General features: G+C 45.6%; 1 protein-coding gene across 1 annotated transcript in view; it reads right to left on the bottom strand.

The window, feature by feature from the left end:
* The window catches only part of LOC310799975 (growth factor receptor-bound protein 10-like), a 201,318-nt gene that overhangs the window by 129,228 nt on the left and 55,882 nt on the right, over window positions 1-16,208 (bottom strand). The window lies entirely within an intron of this gene.

Consider the following 16,208-nt stretch of genomic DNA (forward strand, 5'->3'; position numbering starts at 1 on the left):
CTAATTAAAATACAAAAATACAAAAGTACAAACAGCACTGCAGTCAGTGAACAGGAAGTGTGTCACACAGATACAGAAGTGTTTAAGACATTTAAATACACCATCCAACAGAATTCATGCGCACGGTTGTGTTGTAGCGGTCGAGTCCTAGACTCATTTTCAGGACTCGTGAGGTTTATTCCTGAGTCACATTCAAACTGACGAGGTCAATGAACGTCACTTTAATCCCACCTCTTTTTAAACATCAAATTCAAATTCCCTCAAACTCAAGGACCCACCAACTAGAATCGTTTAGACACAAATCAAAGTGAATTATTGTCACAACACTGATAATGTTTAGAATGAGAACTAGCCGGCCTTATGCTCACAGAAAACATTAAGAAAAATAGGCTTGAATGTGTCAACACTAGGGGTGTCACGATACACTCAGTTCACGATACGATACACGATATTGGGTTCACGATAACGATACGATATTTTAACAATATTCTTTTGCGATCGATTTGTAAGTTGAGGGGGCATCCTCCTCCACGCTAATTTGAGTCATTTCACCATTTTCATCCTCCGTGTGTCTGTAGCGTCCCTCGTCTGTTCAAACAAAGCAATGAAAAGGAGAGCGAGCATGCAATCAGATGCAGATCAGTGAACCACCATGTTCAGCTTCTTTTTCTCACGATATGAGATTTCATCTCAACGATACATATTGTCACCTTTTGATATCGCGGTATATTGTGACATCCCTAGTGAACACTTCTCAACTCTTCGAGCACTTTCAATGAGCCATGTATTTTATAAAAAAAAAAAATCAAATTCACAAACTCTCAGGGAGTTCAAGCACTAGTGGTAGTGGGGATTTGATTTGTAGCCTGTGTGGGATTTTCATTGTGTGTGTGTGTGTGTGTGTGTGTGTGAGCAGATTGGCGTCTCATGCTATAGGCCAAACAGCAGGAGCAGGAACAGAACGTACTGCGGTGGACTACTGGGCTTGGCTTCTCCCTCTTAAACACTAGTAAACACACACACACACACACACACACACACACACACCCACACACACACACACACACACACACTTCCCCTTGCACGCCAGCAGACCTCCTGCGGTGCAGCAGTAAAAGCTGCGGTTGGCTGTTCTGCCTCATTTGAGAGCAGTGACATGGTATGCAAGTGGAGTTAGGCAGAGGTGGAAGTAACTAATTACAAGTACTCTAATTACAGTAATTGGGTAGCTTTTCTTGTGTACTTTTTTTTAAATAAATTTTTAAAATCAGTAATTTTACATTTGAAATGTAGTTGAAGAAATGTACTGTTACATTTTAAATAGCTCCAGAGTACAGAGTAAAATCAATGCAAAGTCGTTCCCCAACTTTTCTATAAACGGCGCACCAGAAACTGTCCAATCTATTGGCCCTTGCTAACGTGTCAGTGTTGCCAGGGAAAGTAGCTATTGGCTGCTCAAAATTCGCTATAGTCGCCAGATGTCAACATAACAATAGCGTACAGTATAGCCTTAGTCCTGCTCGCAGCGGAGGGAGGGGGGCTACACTGTGACGGAGGGAGGGGGGGCTACACTGTGACGGAGGGAGGGGGGCTACACTGTGACGGAGGGAGGGGGGGCTACACTGTGACGGAGGGAGGGGGGGCTACACTGTGACGGAGGGAGGGGGGGCTACACTGTGACGGAGGGAGGGGGGCTACACTGTGACGGAGGGAGGGGGGGCTACACTGTGATGGAGGGAGGGGGGGCTACACTGTGACGGAGGGAGGGGGGCTACACTGTGACGGAGGGAGGGGGGGCTACACTGTGACGGAGGGAGGGGGGGCTACACTGTGACGGAGGGAGGGGGGCTACACTGTGACGGAGGGAGGGGGGCTACACTGTGATGGAGGGAGGGGGGCTACACTGTGATGGAGGGAGGGGGGGCTACACTGTGACGGAGGGAGGGGGGCTACACTGTGATGGAGGGAGGGGGGGCTACACTGTGACGGAGGGAGGGGGGCTACACTGTGACGGAGGGAGGGGGGGCTACACTGTGATGGAGGGAGGGGGGGCTACACTGTGATGGAGGGAGGGGGGCTACACTGTGATGGAGGGAGGGGGGCTACACTGTGATGGAGGGAGGGGGGCTACACTGTGATGGAGGGAGGGGGGCTGCCTGTGACGGAGGGAGGGGGGCTACACTGTGACGGAGGGAGGGGGGGCAACACTGTGATGGAGGGAGGGGGGCTACACTGTGATGGAGGGAGGGGGGGCAACACTGTGACGGAGGGAGGGGGTCTACACTGTGACGGAGGGAGGGGGGGCAACACTGTGATGGAGGGAGGGGGGCTACACTGTGACGGAGGGAGGGGGGGCTACACTGTGATGGAGGGAGGGGGGCTACACTGTGACGGAGGGAGGGGGGGCTACACTGTGATGGAGGGAGGGGGGCTACACTGTGACGGAGGGAGGGGGGCTACACTGTGACGGAGGGAGGGGGGCTACACTGTGATGGAGGGAGGGGGGGCTACACTGTGATGGAGGGAGGGGGGGCTACACTGTGACGGAGGGAGGGGGGCTACACTGTGATGGAGGGAGGGGGGGCTACACTGTGACGGAGGGAGGGGGGCTACACTGTGACGGAGGGAGGGGGGCTACACTGTGATGGAGGGAGGGGGGGCTACACTGTGATGGAGGGGGGGGGGCTACACTGTGATGGAGGGAGGGGGGGCTACACTGTGATGGAGGGAGGGGGGCTACACTGTGATGGAGGGAGGGGGGCTGACTGTGACGGAGGGAGGGGGGCTACACTGTGACGGAGGGAGGGGGGGCAACACTGTGATGGAGGGAGGGGGGCTACACTGTGATGGAGGGAGGGGGGGCAACACTGTGACGGAGGGAGGGGGGGCAACACTGTGATGGAGGGAGGGGGGCTACACTGTGACGGAGGGAGGGGGGGCTACACTGTGACGGAGGGAGGGGGGCTACACTGTGACGGAGGGAGGGGGGGCAACACTGTGATGGAGGGAGGGGGGCTACACTGTGACGGAGGGAGGGGGGGCTACACTGTGACGGAGGGAGGGGGGCTACACTGTGACGGAGGGAGGGGGGGCTACACTGTGATGGAGGGAGGGGGGCTATACTGTGACGGAGGGAGGGGGGGCTACACTGTGACGGAGGGAGGGGGGGCTACACTGTGACGGAGGGAGGGGGTCTACACTGTGACGGAGGGAGGGGGGGCAACACTGTGATGGAGGGAGGGGGGCTACACTGTGACGGAGGGAGGGGGGGCTACACTGTGACGGAGGGAGGGGGGCTACACTGTGACGGAGGGAGGGGGGGCTACACTGTGATGGAGGGAGGGGGGCTACACTGTGACGGAGGGAGGGGGGGCTACACTGTGTGTGGGAAGCGCTGTGATCATTAGACCTCTCTGGATGACAAGCAAGTAGTAGAGCAAACCACCATCACCCATACCAAATGCTTTGAGATTCAACACTTCACCAGAAGGTGAATGACGGTCAGTCAGACAGACAGACAGACAGACAGACAGACAGACAGACAGACAGTCACAGTCAGACAGATGGACAGTCAGACAGACAGACAGACAGACAGACAGACAGACAGTCAGACAGACAGACAGACAGACAGTCAGACAGACAGACAGACAGACAGACAGTCAGACAGACAGACAGACAGACAGACAGTCAGACAGACAGACAGACAGTCAGACAGACAGTCAGACAGACAGACAGACAGACAGACAGTCAGACAGACAGTCAGACAGACAGTCAGACAGACAGACAGACAGTCAGACAGACAGCCAGACAGACAGTCAGACAGTCAGACAGACAGTCAGACAGACAGACAGTCAGACAGACAGTCAGACAGACAGACAGTCAGACAGACAGACAGACAGTCAGACAGACAGACAGACAGTCAGACAGTCAGACAGACAGACAGTCAGACAGACAGACAGACAGACAGACAGACAGTCAGACAGACAGACAGTCAGACAGACAGTCAGACAGACAGTCAGACAGTCAGACAGACAGACAGTCAGACAGACAGACAGACAGTCAGACAGACAGACAGACAGTCAGACAGACAGACAGACAGACAGACAGACAGACAGTCAGACAGACAGACACAGTCAGACAGACAGTCAGACAGTCAGACAGACAGACAGACAGTCAGACAGTCAGACAGACAGACAGTCAGACAGTCAGACAGACAGTCAGACAGTCAGACAGTCAGACAGACAGACAGACAGTCAGACAGTCAGACAGACAGACAGACAGACAGACAGTCAGACAGACAGACAGTCAGACAGACAGTCAGACAGACAGACAGACAGTCAGACAGACAGTCAGACAGACAGACAGACAGACAGACAGTCAGACAGACAGACAGACAGTCAGACAGACAGTCAGACAGTCAGACAGACAGACAGACAGACAGACAGACAGTCAGACAGACAGACAGTCAGACAGACAGACAGACAGACAGTCAGTCATACGTTGGCGATTAATCCCAAAGGAGATGGAGACGTTAGGAAACACTTCTGCAGACCTAAACCCAACCGAAACCCCATCAGATTTGGCTGCCCACAAAAAAGTAACTGAGTAACTTTTAGTCCGAGTACATTTTAAATGACCTACTTTTTACTTTTACTCAAGTAGATGTTTTTTTTTTTACAATCAACTACAGTACTACAGTACTTCAGTAAAATGTCATCAAAGTAACAGTACTTTTATTTGTACTCTTTCCACCCCTGGCCTTCGGTCACTTTGCTTTATGTTAGTTACAGACGGTACCGTTACCTAATAAGTTACATTACCTAATAAGTTACATTACCTAATAAGTTACAAATGAAAAAGTGTCTGGTACCCACTACAGTAGGGACATTTCCTGGTTGGTGCCCAATTGAATGCAGCAGGTCCACACTGTACTTTGGGATGTGTCATTTTATAAAACGGCTCTCTCAAATCAAGCAATCTGATTGGTTCACAGCCATTGTATAAATCCCGTAACCCACTCTCATAACCCATGGCCATGGGTTATGAGTTGCCATGGCAACTCTCTTACTAAAAGGCTTTGGTTACCTCAAATGACAATGTAGAAAAAACAAATGGTGGAGACAGCTGTCAGATCCTTGTGAATCGATCTTCGCTTATAACTTTACTAATACTTCGCAGAAAATTATGTTTTGTACAAGAATAGATGCGGGCTAATGTCTTCTTTGCAAAAAAAAGGCTGTTAACCCCGCATTTAACCCCGCATTTAACCCCGTAACGTTAGTTGGTGTCGGGCTTTGCAGAAAAGCTCTCAGCTTCTCAGCAAGCGCCAGGATTGGCCAATGTCAACTTCAGTCTCCAGAACGATCCAATCAAATCACCCGCATGTTCTTGCGGTCCTGCCTTACAGTAGTGTTTCAACTGACTCTATCAGAATACCATGCCAGTCAGACTTATAGTATTATTATTATTATTATATTATCATACTTGGAAACCGTTTTATAAAAGCAATATAGCACTCGACCTGCGTGTGTAGTGGAATATATCCCGCTGCTCAGCAGTTATCCCACGAGGCCGCAGGCCGAGTGGGATAACAGCTGATCAGCGGGATATATTTGCCACAACACACTAGCTCTCATGCTATATTGCTTAAATGTCCTATGCCATAATAAAAGCATGACATTTTGAAATCCCTACAGTATTCCTCGTTTAGGATGGCGCCGCCACTAACCTCGGCGCCCGCCGCTCAGAGCACAAGATGAAGGCAAGAGTATTAATTAGCCCACTGATGACTATTTAGCCTTTGCCTTGCATCATTCAAATGCCTAAATTAATTAAAAGTACACCCCAATCAAATGTGATAGCCCATTACAATTCTAACATTAACACACCAGCGTAATCATTCTTAGATAAAGCAGTTTTGTGTTCAGTAGAGTTTGGTAGGTTTGAATTTGTGTTTCGCAAAGAAGAAATTGGAGGTTATTTTATCCTATATATATTTATCCTCATGCTGGTCCAGACCAGCAGGAAGGAGAAACGCCATCCACTATTTCCAATGCAAAGCCACTCTTACAAAGCAACCTTGATGCTCTTTGTTTTTAGCAGCGCTGCATTTCCAATGCACTTCTTGAAAACGGTACTGTATTAAAGCTTGTCACTTTTTTCCAAAATAAAGTTCGAACGAACTTTAATTGCCCGCAAAATGTTCGAATATATTCGAAGTTAATTGGTTAATTGAAAAAAAGAATAATAATGTTTTTGCAGGCCAGGCCAGGCCACCGGGCATCGGCCCGACGTGCCCCGATTATGCAGTCCGCGCCTGCCGGTTACATCGTATAAATATATATAATATAATATAAAATATTTAAAGAATATTTAAAAAAAAATCCTCAGCTGTCCTCATGGTCCAGTCAGTCAGCTCCTCTCCGCTCCCGGCAGGCGCATTATCGGGCACGTCGGGCCGATGCCCGGTGGCCTGGCCTGGCCTGCAATTTCTTTTCTTTTTTTTAAATCAATAATTCGAACAGGTCAATTACATTCGAACATGCTGCGACAGCTCTGTACTGTATACATAATGTATACAGTACCATACATAGCCAACTTTGACATGAACTTCAACGACAAAGACTTTAACGAGTGGCGTAAAGACAATCGACTCACTGTGAGGATAAAGCGTGCGGCGGAACCTCTCTCCGGTCGCTCCATTCTTCAAAACCAGGGCTTCGGGCCTAATTGCTTGGAAATACATCATCCATGTTTTGCCTAGAAAAACGTGTCACTTTTTTTTAAATGTATCGCGCAAAAAGAAGTCATGACGTTCAGGACGATGATCGGCGCAGAGTTCCTCTCTGCCGTGTGCCTATCTGTAGACTAAAACTGGATAACGTTGATGCAGGATATGGTTCTGTCCCACGCCAACTCCCCCGCGCCCCCCCTTCCCTTCCCCACCCCCCTCTCTTTCTTCTGTCCCAACTAACCGCATCCAATTATGACATGGTATTGTCTGCTCTTTGTATTGTCTTCAGCTCAATGGGGCTTAAACCTGCTTTAAAGGAGAAGAGGAAGAAGTTAAGCGAAAGACTAAAACAGCCATGGCATCGCCCCCCCCCCCCATTTATTCCCATGACATAGCAAACGCAGTCGTCGCCACCAGTGTTGGGCAAGTTACTTTCTAAATGTAATATACTACATATTACTAGTTACTTTCATTTGAAAGTAATAAGTTACTTTACAATATTACTTTCTGTGTAGAGTAACTGATTACTTATTATATATTTATATATATTATTATTTATTTATTATATATGTATTATATATATTTATTATATATATATATTTATATTTATTATATATATTTATAGATTATATATATATTATATATATATATATTATATTTATATATTATATATTTATTTATATATTTATTATATATATTTATATTTATTATATATATTTATTATATATTTATTCCCATGACATATAAAGAAGAAGTTAAGCGAAAGACTAAAACAGCCATGGCATCGCCCCCCATTTATTCCCATGACATAGCAAACGCAGTCATCGCCACCAGTGTTGGGCAAGTTACTTTCAAAATGTAATATACTACATATTACTAGTTACTTTCATTTGAAAGTAATAAGTTCCTTTACAATATTACTTTCTGTGTAGAGTAACTCGTTACTTATTACACTACTTTGACCAAAACAACAGCAGCAGCAGAATGACATCGCCGCCCCGGAAACCATCCCGAAAAATAATTTCAACCGCCTTGAAGTCAGTGTAAACAATCCAAAATTCTAAATGTTATCCTTTTCTTTTGTTATATTGTCATCTATATAGTGGTTATTTGCATTAAAAACACACACTTTGATTAGGAAATGATTCTATCTTTTTTAAATATGTGCTTTCATTTAATAAAATGTAACTCAATTTGTAACTTGAGTTACTTGACAAAGTAACTGGTATAATATTACTGAAATCCTATAAGTAATAAGTTATATTACCGAGTTACTGCTAAAAGTAATATATTACATGTAATATGTTACTTTTGTAATGAGTTACCCCCAACATTGATCGCCCCACACACACACACACAGTCTGGGGGTCCGGTTGCTCCACACACACACACACACACACACACCGTCTTGGGGGTCCGGCTCCCCAGACTGTGACTGATTCCTGCCCTGCTGGTTGGGCGGGTTGGCACGCCTAAAAAAAAAAGTGTCGGTGGTTCTGGTTCAGCTCCGCTGAGCAGCGACCTATAGGGACCCGGTCACACTATATACCCGGTTCTGAATGCTGCTTTGCATGGGCTATCTGGCAGCAAATGACAGTTTTTGACACCCCCTATAGACTATTGACAGAATGTGAGGACTTGAGTCTATAGATATTTGGTCATTTAGCATAATTCTCAGCCACAGCCTCGCCCTGCGTTTGGTTTGAGGGTTTAGTGAAGCTTTAAAAGGGTTTAGATGACGCATGAGAGAGCTGGTGTCAAAGAGGCACACAGATGTTCGTCTTTCTTTTATCCTTGTTGGGGCATTTTCTCATCTCTTTGCGTCTCCCCGCTCCCATTCTTTGACACACAGAGTGCAGGCATAGAAGCCATAGAGGCCATTTACACCTGGCGCGCTAACATGCGTTTTTCTGTGATCAGATTGCAAATCAGATTGTGTTTTATCACTTGAAATGCCAGGTGTTGTAAACCCCCCCCCCAAAACGCATTGAAGAAGGATTGCGATCTGATCGGCAAAAACCACCTCCGGAGGTGGTCAGGGATGCATTGTGTACACATTGAACACAAGTGTAAATGCAACGTGTCCTCTCAATCTGGATACAGCAACTTTATGCGGATTGAGAGGACAACCATTTCTGCAATCTGATTGCAATCAGGTTGCAATCAGATTGCAGAAAATGCATGTTAACGCCAGGTGTAAATGGAATCAGGCTGAAGTGATAAAATACAATCTGATTGCAATCTGATGGCAGAAACCACATGTTAACGCCAGGTGTAAATGGTACACACAAGCGTTACTCCAGTTCTTACTGCTTGGTCGGCACCAAGTCCGTCTGCGCAGCGTTCTGGCTGCGCCGCGGCTTTGCTCCGTCCTCCGCACACCGGCGTGTCGCCTGGTTTGCCTGGCAGCTGGATGCAAGATCGCGCGGGATTTACGAGATCGCGCGATACTGTGTGTACGACGGGGTGGATGTAAAGAGCACAACACACAAACGACACACTCTGTCGTTGACTTGCTTTTGATTTGGTCATTTTTCCTTGATTTTTGTGCTTCTACCATGGGTAAGTAGGCTGAAATTATTTCTTCATTTGTCATACAGTGCCTGTTAGCAGGAGGAGAACTAGTGTCCTACTTGAAAGACTACAGGGGGAGGGGGGAGAAGGAGAAGGAGTCGGCACACAGTGTTTTATTATGAAAATTGACCGGATTCTCGTGCAGTTGTTGTGTCTGACTTCCGGCCTGAACGATCTGCTCTGTGCAGCTTGACGCAGCTTCCAGGCGTCATCCGTGATAATAGAACTGCCGCGTATCTTTACCGGAGCGGGGCGCCAAGCCGCTTCTGGGACGCTTCTGATACGCGCCGTTGCGCGCCTGGTGGGATCACACACGTTGATTAAAATGCCCGCACCCTTCACGGGGGAGGAGTGGCTTCCCTTCTCCCCGTAGCGTAACCCCCCGTCCCCCGCTCAGCATGCATGTAGTGTAAGTAACAACAAATTGATATCCATTCTCCTGGCCGATGGTCACATTTGCCCATGTCGGTCATTTAGAGGCACCAGTATTTCATAAGCAGTTTGAAAGTTCCACGTATGGATTTAATTTTAACGTTATGTGTTATAGCCTACTTCGGCTATGGGCGGAGGGCAGATACGCGGTCGCTATGACGACCAGGTGTGGGCGGAGCCGAGTAAACTTGCTATGGAAACAGAGTCTATATCAAGTAGAGCCGAGTAAGACCAGGTCGAGTAGAGCTGTACTGTGCTGTTATATGTGGTGGAAATGAGCCATAAGGACCTTTTCATATTGATGAAGTTGAAAGGAACTCTGAATGAGAGTGCGGGGGTTGAGGGTTCAGCTCTGGGGTCAGGGGTCAATGGAAGGCCAGGGACAAGGTCAAGGCTTTGAAAGCAAGACAGACACAAAGGTCTAGAGGTTGGCCCTCAAACAAGAGGAGAAGGGGCTGAGTCGGATGTCAGAGCTACGCCTTTTGAAGAGGTCAGACTCGGGTTAAATGTTTTTTTTTTGTGATCAAATGTTTTTTCTTTTATTCGCTTTTGTCTTAGAACATGTAACAATATGATAAATAAAAAAAACACTATGAATAGACAATAATGTATACATTCAGTACGTCAAAGAAAAAGGAGGTCACAGAAAGAAGGAGAAATAACCACAACGAAAAGGACAAACCTATCAAACAAACCCACATATCAAACTGAGATTAAACACAAAACCAAAACAAACAGAAAACAAACCAAACCCCCCCCCCCCCCCGGGGCCCCAGGCCACACCCTTATAACCCATTGATACCTGCTGCAGCATTTGCGTGTATATCCCTCATTTGTGCGCGTATCCCTTTAAGACGGCGAACCACGTTAACGCGGTTTGCAGTCTTAAAGGCATACACACACAAATGCTGCATCAGGTATCGATGGGATAAGGTGATTATTGTAAAAGGCTTTTGAGGTTGACAGCAAGAGTTTTCCAACCTTCTATAGTAGACTCGTTTGCACCATGTGGCCGGGCTGTAGATCAGAATCAGAATCAGAATCAGAATCAGAATCAGATTGCTCTAAGTATACAATATCTAAATACATTAAGGCTGGGGTTAAATGTTATGACCGGGGGATTGAATGTGTGTCAGCCTCTACGTTCACTCGTAGGCTTTTGGCTGGGAAGTAGGGATGTCAACGAGTAAATTGACAAATCGATTAATGGGCATTAAGAATTTGATTGATCGAGCATATTTAACAGATTCATCGACAATGATTCATCGACTATGTGATATTTCTCACATTTTGCTGAAATCATTTACCATCACGAGGGCGTAATATAACTTTCACCAGGGGGGGGCAAAAAGTTCAGTGTCGGAGAATGACACCCGAAAAGACAACAGTATCCGTTGTAAACATTGTAATACAATGTTCAAATACAGCACACCTACAAGCATAATGACAGGGAATGCAGGAAGATCTTTTAAGTTTTGCTTGGTTTATTAGCTTAGGCCTAAAGACAGGTGTTTAATTTATACACACCCGCTTTTTCTAGGTTGAGGCCACGTCTCGTCATAGATGCTGGTTTAGCTGGCTCAGCCTAGCTGGGGGCGTGGTCAGGGTGGGGTAAAAACCCCCGTTCTATCCATTCAGCAAAGTTAGAATTTAGCTGATAGCCCGGCCCAGGCAGACACGATCGGGGATTTAACCACCGCAGTAAACGCACATCTGAGCAGACGTCTTGTGTTCTGCTCTAGAACCCCCAAACCTGTAGTTTAGAGCCGCAGCACCGTCTTTTGTTGAGTCAGCCCATGAGATATATGGGCGGTTTTACCCCACTCGCGCGCCAGCCGTTTAACATTTTGTGGGCGTTCCCACACATGTCTCTATGTCAAAAGCTTTTTTTTTTTTTAACACAATGAGTAATCGATTAATTGGTCGTTAACTTGCATGATGGTACATTAAGGAAATTGATTGAAATGTTCATCCCTACTGGGAAGGAATGGCTGGGCTACAATTTGACTTAAAATTAACGTTTAAAAGTAAGACATCAACAACAGCCATAACGGCTAAATATACCCAGATCTGGATATTCTTTGAAAGGGAATAAAAAATTAAAAAGGTGACGTGGACATTTGACCGGAGCCTTTCTTAACCTGCAGTGTGGGCATCCTTGCTGTGTTTATTTAGAGAAACAGGAGTAGTTCCCGACCGCCTGTTAAGTGGGATAGTCCTCTTACAACATGCATGAAGCCTAGAGAGAGCAAGTGGAAATCCCTTCTTACATAATTAACCAGAATGAGATCAGTAGCTCGGACCTACGTCTGTCCTGCAGCTTTTGTTGCTCTGTTTGCTTACACAGTGGCCATAGGCGATTCTAGGCTTTCCAAACAGGGGTTGCACCACCAAGAAGGTAATAGGACTCCGACTGGGGGGTATGTAGAGGGGGCTGTGCTCCCACTAGACAAATAAATTGTGTATATTTTAAAGTAAAATGCATTAATCTGGTGCACTCTGAGAGCAAAATGAAGAGGCTAGTAGATATGATATAACTTGTCGCAGAACATCAATTTTGGTTTATTTGGTAAAAGTGGAACTGTATTCCTTCTGGTTTTCTTCATTGTTCATGAGTTTGTGGAAAGTATTCACTAAAGAGTCTATAGTGAATGCTGCTATTAACTTGTGTTTACTTTTGCTACTAAACCAACATCCGGACATCCAAGCAACTTCTGACAGAGAGCAATGCCATTGGACCCATTGGACAAACACATTTGCATATCTCCCAGCATGCATTGTTCCTTCCAAACTTTTGACCACAAAGTAAAGTAACCACATTAAATAAGTGGTGAGTGGAAATAATCATTAGCCTATTCTTAGTTAAACATGCAGTTTTGGAACATTCAATAAAGACAAATAAAAACAAGGCCAGGTCGAAACCTGGCATAGGGCCGGTGTGCTGAAGTGCATAACTCTGCCAAGCTGTATTGAGTCATTTGTGTAGTGTGCCTGTGCTGTAGTGTAGCCTATGTGGGTTAATAATCCTGGGTTTAAGCTTCATTAACATGAAGTGCCAGATTTATGGTTAATCTAGTAATATATATTATTTTCACACATAAATGTAGGCTATTGAAATGTAGGCTTATTATGTGGTGTATTCCCAGCCTCCCCCCCCCCCCATACGTGTAGGCTTGGTGTTTTTTTTACAATGAATTCGTATATCATTAATAATTGGGATTATTGTAAATATTAGGATAGGTGACATCAGATGACTGCTTACCATGTAAAAGCTTTAATAACACTGGAATTGAGGGCCATAGACTATGGCCCAAAATTCAAATATAACACTATGGCCCATAGTGTTATTAAATATTGTACATGGTATGCAGTCATCTGATGTCCCCTCCCCTAAACGTTACATGTCATGACTTGCTCCTTCCTTGGCAGAGATCTGTGCTCGAGCACATTGCCTCGTGTTTCACTGTAAACGAGTAGGCTATTGTGACAAGCGAACTTTTTCAGTGAAACAAGTTCGCTTGTCACACAATACTCGTTGGACTTATTTGAGGGCATGTATGTTTATCGTTCACGTTCGCTAACCTGTCGGTCTTTAAACTCTTTGAACAGGTCGGGGTGCCTGTCGGCAAGATGTTTAGCCAGGTTCGATGTGTTTGAGCCTTTCGCTTTGGTCGCGTTGAAGCACCTTTTACTTCAGCAGCAACTGCACGGCCGGGCGTCAAGTCAGCCAGAATGTACTAGTACGTCATCCGCTTTGTTGCTTTCAAAATAAAACGCTTATTGTAACCTTATTTATTTTGAGTAATGCGTTACAGCCACAGTTTCACGCCATATAACATCACAACGAGTATTTTGATACAAGGTTTGCTGCTTCATTCATTGAAATACCTTTTCTCCTCCAACGTGCATCAATAAGCTATTTACTTTTGTTTAAGTAACATTATTTTGAAAATTGTAACCGGAAGTTTTGCAGCTCTTCTGCTGCCTGGAGATATTCTCCCGAATGAGAAGCACGCTTCTTCATAGTGCACGCCCGATAAAACTCATTCAAAACGTTGCACTAGTTTACTGACTACACTGTCGTTTCCCATAACGTTAGTCACAAGAAATGTGGAGAAAGAATCACTTTTTGGGAGACAATCGCATCATGGTGATCACTATTCAGCAACAATGGACATGTATTGGAAATGAAATGCCTTCGCTTGTTTCACAACTTGTCTGCTCCAAAGCGCTACTCCAACCGGAGATACTGTCTAAAGGTAGGCTTTAGAATGATGTTAGCTTAGCGTCACCTAATATCATCACAGTCAGTCCCTCTCCTGACAAAAAAATGCTCCAGGTAGCGCTTTTTCCATGCAAAAATGCAAACGTTATGTGTGAACAGCCCCATACACAGCAGATTACCCCTGCTCAGACATTACCATAGTAATCACACAGCCCGCGCGAGTGCTCGAGCACTCGTTCATAATAGACTATTTAAATTGCTTAAAATGCCCATCCGTAGAAGCCGCTGCCATTTTCGCTGTGTCTGTCCTCCTGTGTGTCGGGAGTCGGCACGGCCACACATGAAGCAGACAGAGTCAGAGAGAGCTTTTTTCACTTTTCACCAGTCACTATTGGTTCAAGGCAACGATGTGTTTATTAGCCAGAGGTGCATTACCGCCACCTACCGGACTGGAAAGACATTTACTCGGCCAGGATCGGTGTTTATTAGCCAGAGGTGCATTACCGCCACCTACCGGACTGGAAAGACATTTACTCGGCCAGGATGGGTGCGCAAATGCAGCGACAGAGTCGAATGTAAGGGCCCTGCTGCATTCTGCACCGGCCCCAAAAATAGACTATGACTCGACACCCTAAGTGATACACATATGTTATGAGAGTGGTATACAGTATATATCCCTCACACTAATATCTGTTTTAGTGTAGAATGGTTACTTCCTTGCTCTGCTTTCCCCTAGAGTGCACAACCATGTTCAACCCTGGCACCAGGCTGTTGGCCCTCATCAACCATCGTTTATATGTCAACATAAAATACAAAATCATCTGGCCACTAGGGGTTGCACATGCAGCCAGTGCACCAATGTACAATCGCGCATGACAGTGGCGTCTGTAATGGAAAATTATTGATCAAGTGTGTATTGATTGATTAATTATTAAGTATGACAATTCTATGATGTGTTTTGTGAAATGTGTTTTTCATCAATGCAAGAGGATTGCTGTTCTGTGAGAACATATGTCTTGTTTTGGGAAGTGTCTATGGGAATTGAGGTTCCTGTGGGAACCTGTGTCTTGTTGTGACTATAGACTGGATTTGTTATGGATTCTAGTGAACATCAGATTAGCTACATGGATGAATGGAGAAGTACTGAGTTGGAGGGAGGTTGAATGAACGGATCCAGAAGAGGGCGGGCGATAGTTTTCAGTATATGATGTGAAGTAAACAATAATGCGGGGCTCTTGCATTGACAACGTGGTCAGGAAGAGACCTCTCTGCAGAGATGTTATTGTGGAATAAAAACCTCCTAGAACACTTGAAACGGATATCTAATTATTGATGAATCGGCAAAGCATTGCAGTTGGATTTTTCCTCTACAACTTGGGGGCTCGTCCGGGATCTCACGACTGGGATGCGGACCTCTGGCATGTCGACTGGTGATAACCTCCTGTCAAAGTTGGACCTGAAAGCTCGATTAATGCTAAGAGAGCAGGAGTCGACATGCGGAGGAATGTAGCCCAGCGCTGTGATCTGCGGAACCTGGTGAGGCAAATACACACTGGATGCAATGTTGATTGATCGGTTTTATGTCAAATTGAGTAGCTGTGAAATTTAGAATAATGTTATACAATTGGTTCTAAAAATAGACAATTGTAACTACTGCTAAAAGCTACAGGTCTGGGGGATGTGTGTGCGTGTAAAACGGATGTAACCACTGCCTTAGTCAAAATAGGATTTGTCTAGAAGAGAGTGGTGCGGGGTCATGGTGATGCTCGCGTGAGATAATATTAGATAAAACTCACTATTGCCGTTATCGGATATACTCATCGCCTTGGATAACGGATCCAGAAGAGGGTGAGGCGTGCGTTAGTAGGAGGCGCACGCGTAAGGTAACTTACTAGAGCCGACTCATATTTGGGCAAGATTTAGAGAAGAATAAATCGGCCTGTTTGTCGACGGGCAAACAGTAAAGACGCAGACGCAGGTTGAAAGGTACACTTGGCGTCGACGTAAGTTGAAAGGTATACTTAGCGTCTAAAACTGCAGTATAAAGGGGTAAAGCAGCACATACCCAGACCTGAGCGTTGCGAAAGGAGGTATAAATTAGATGTAAAAAAAGAAAAAAGAAAAGTTGTTTTCAAAAGGTCTCTTTCCTTTGAACAAAAAAAAAAAAAAAAAAAAAAGGGGGAGAGTGTGGGTGAAACTGAGCAGTGAGGCTCATTGAGGAAGAAAAAAATGAGAAAAATGAAT

The sequence above is a fragment of the Poromitra crassiceps genome (assembly GCF_964638095.1).
Source record: "Poromitra crassiceps genome assembly, chromosome: 29".
Classification (NCBI taxonomy): domain Eukaryota; kingdom Metazoa; phylum Chordata; class Actinopteri; order Beryciformes; family Melamphaidae; genus Poromitra; species Poromitra crassiceps.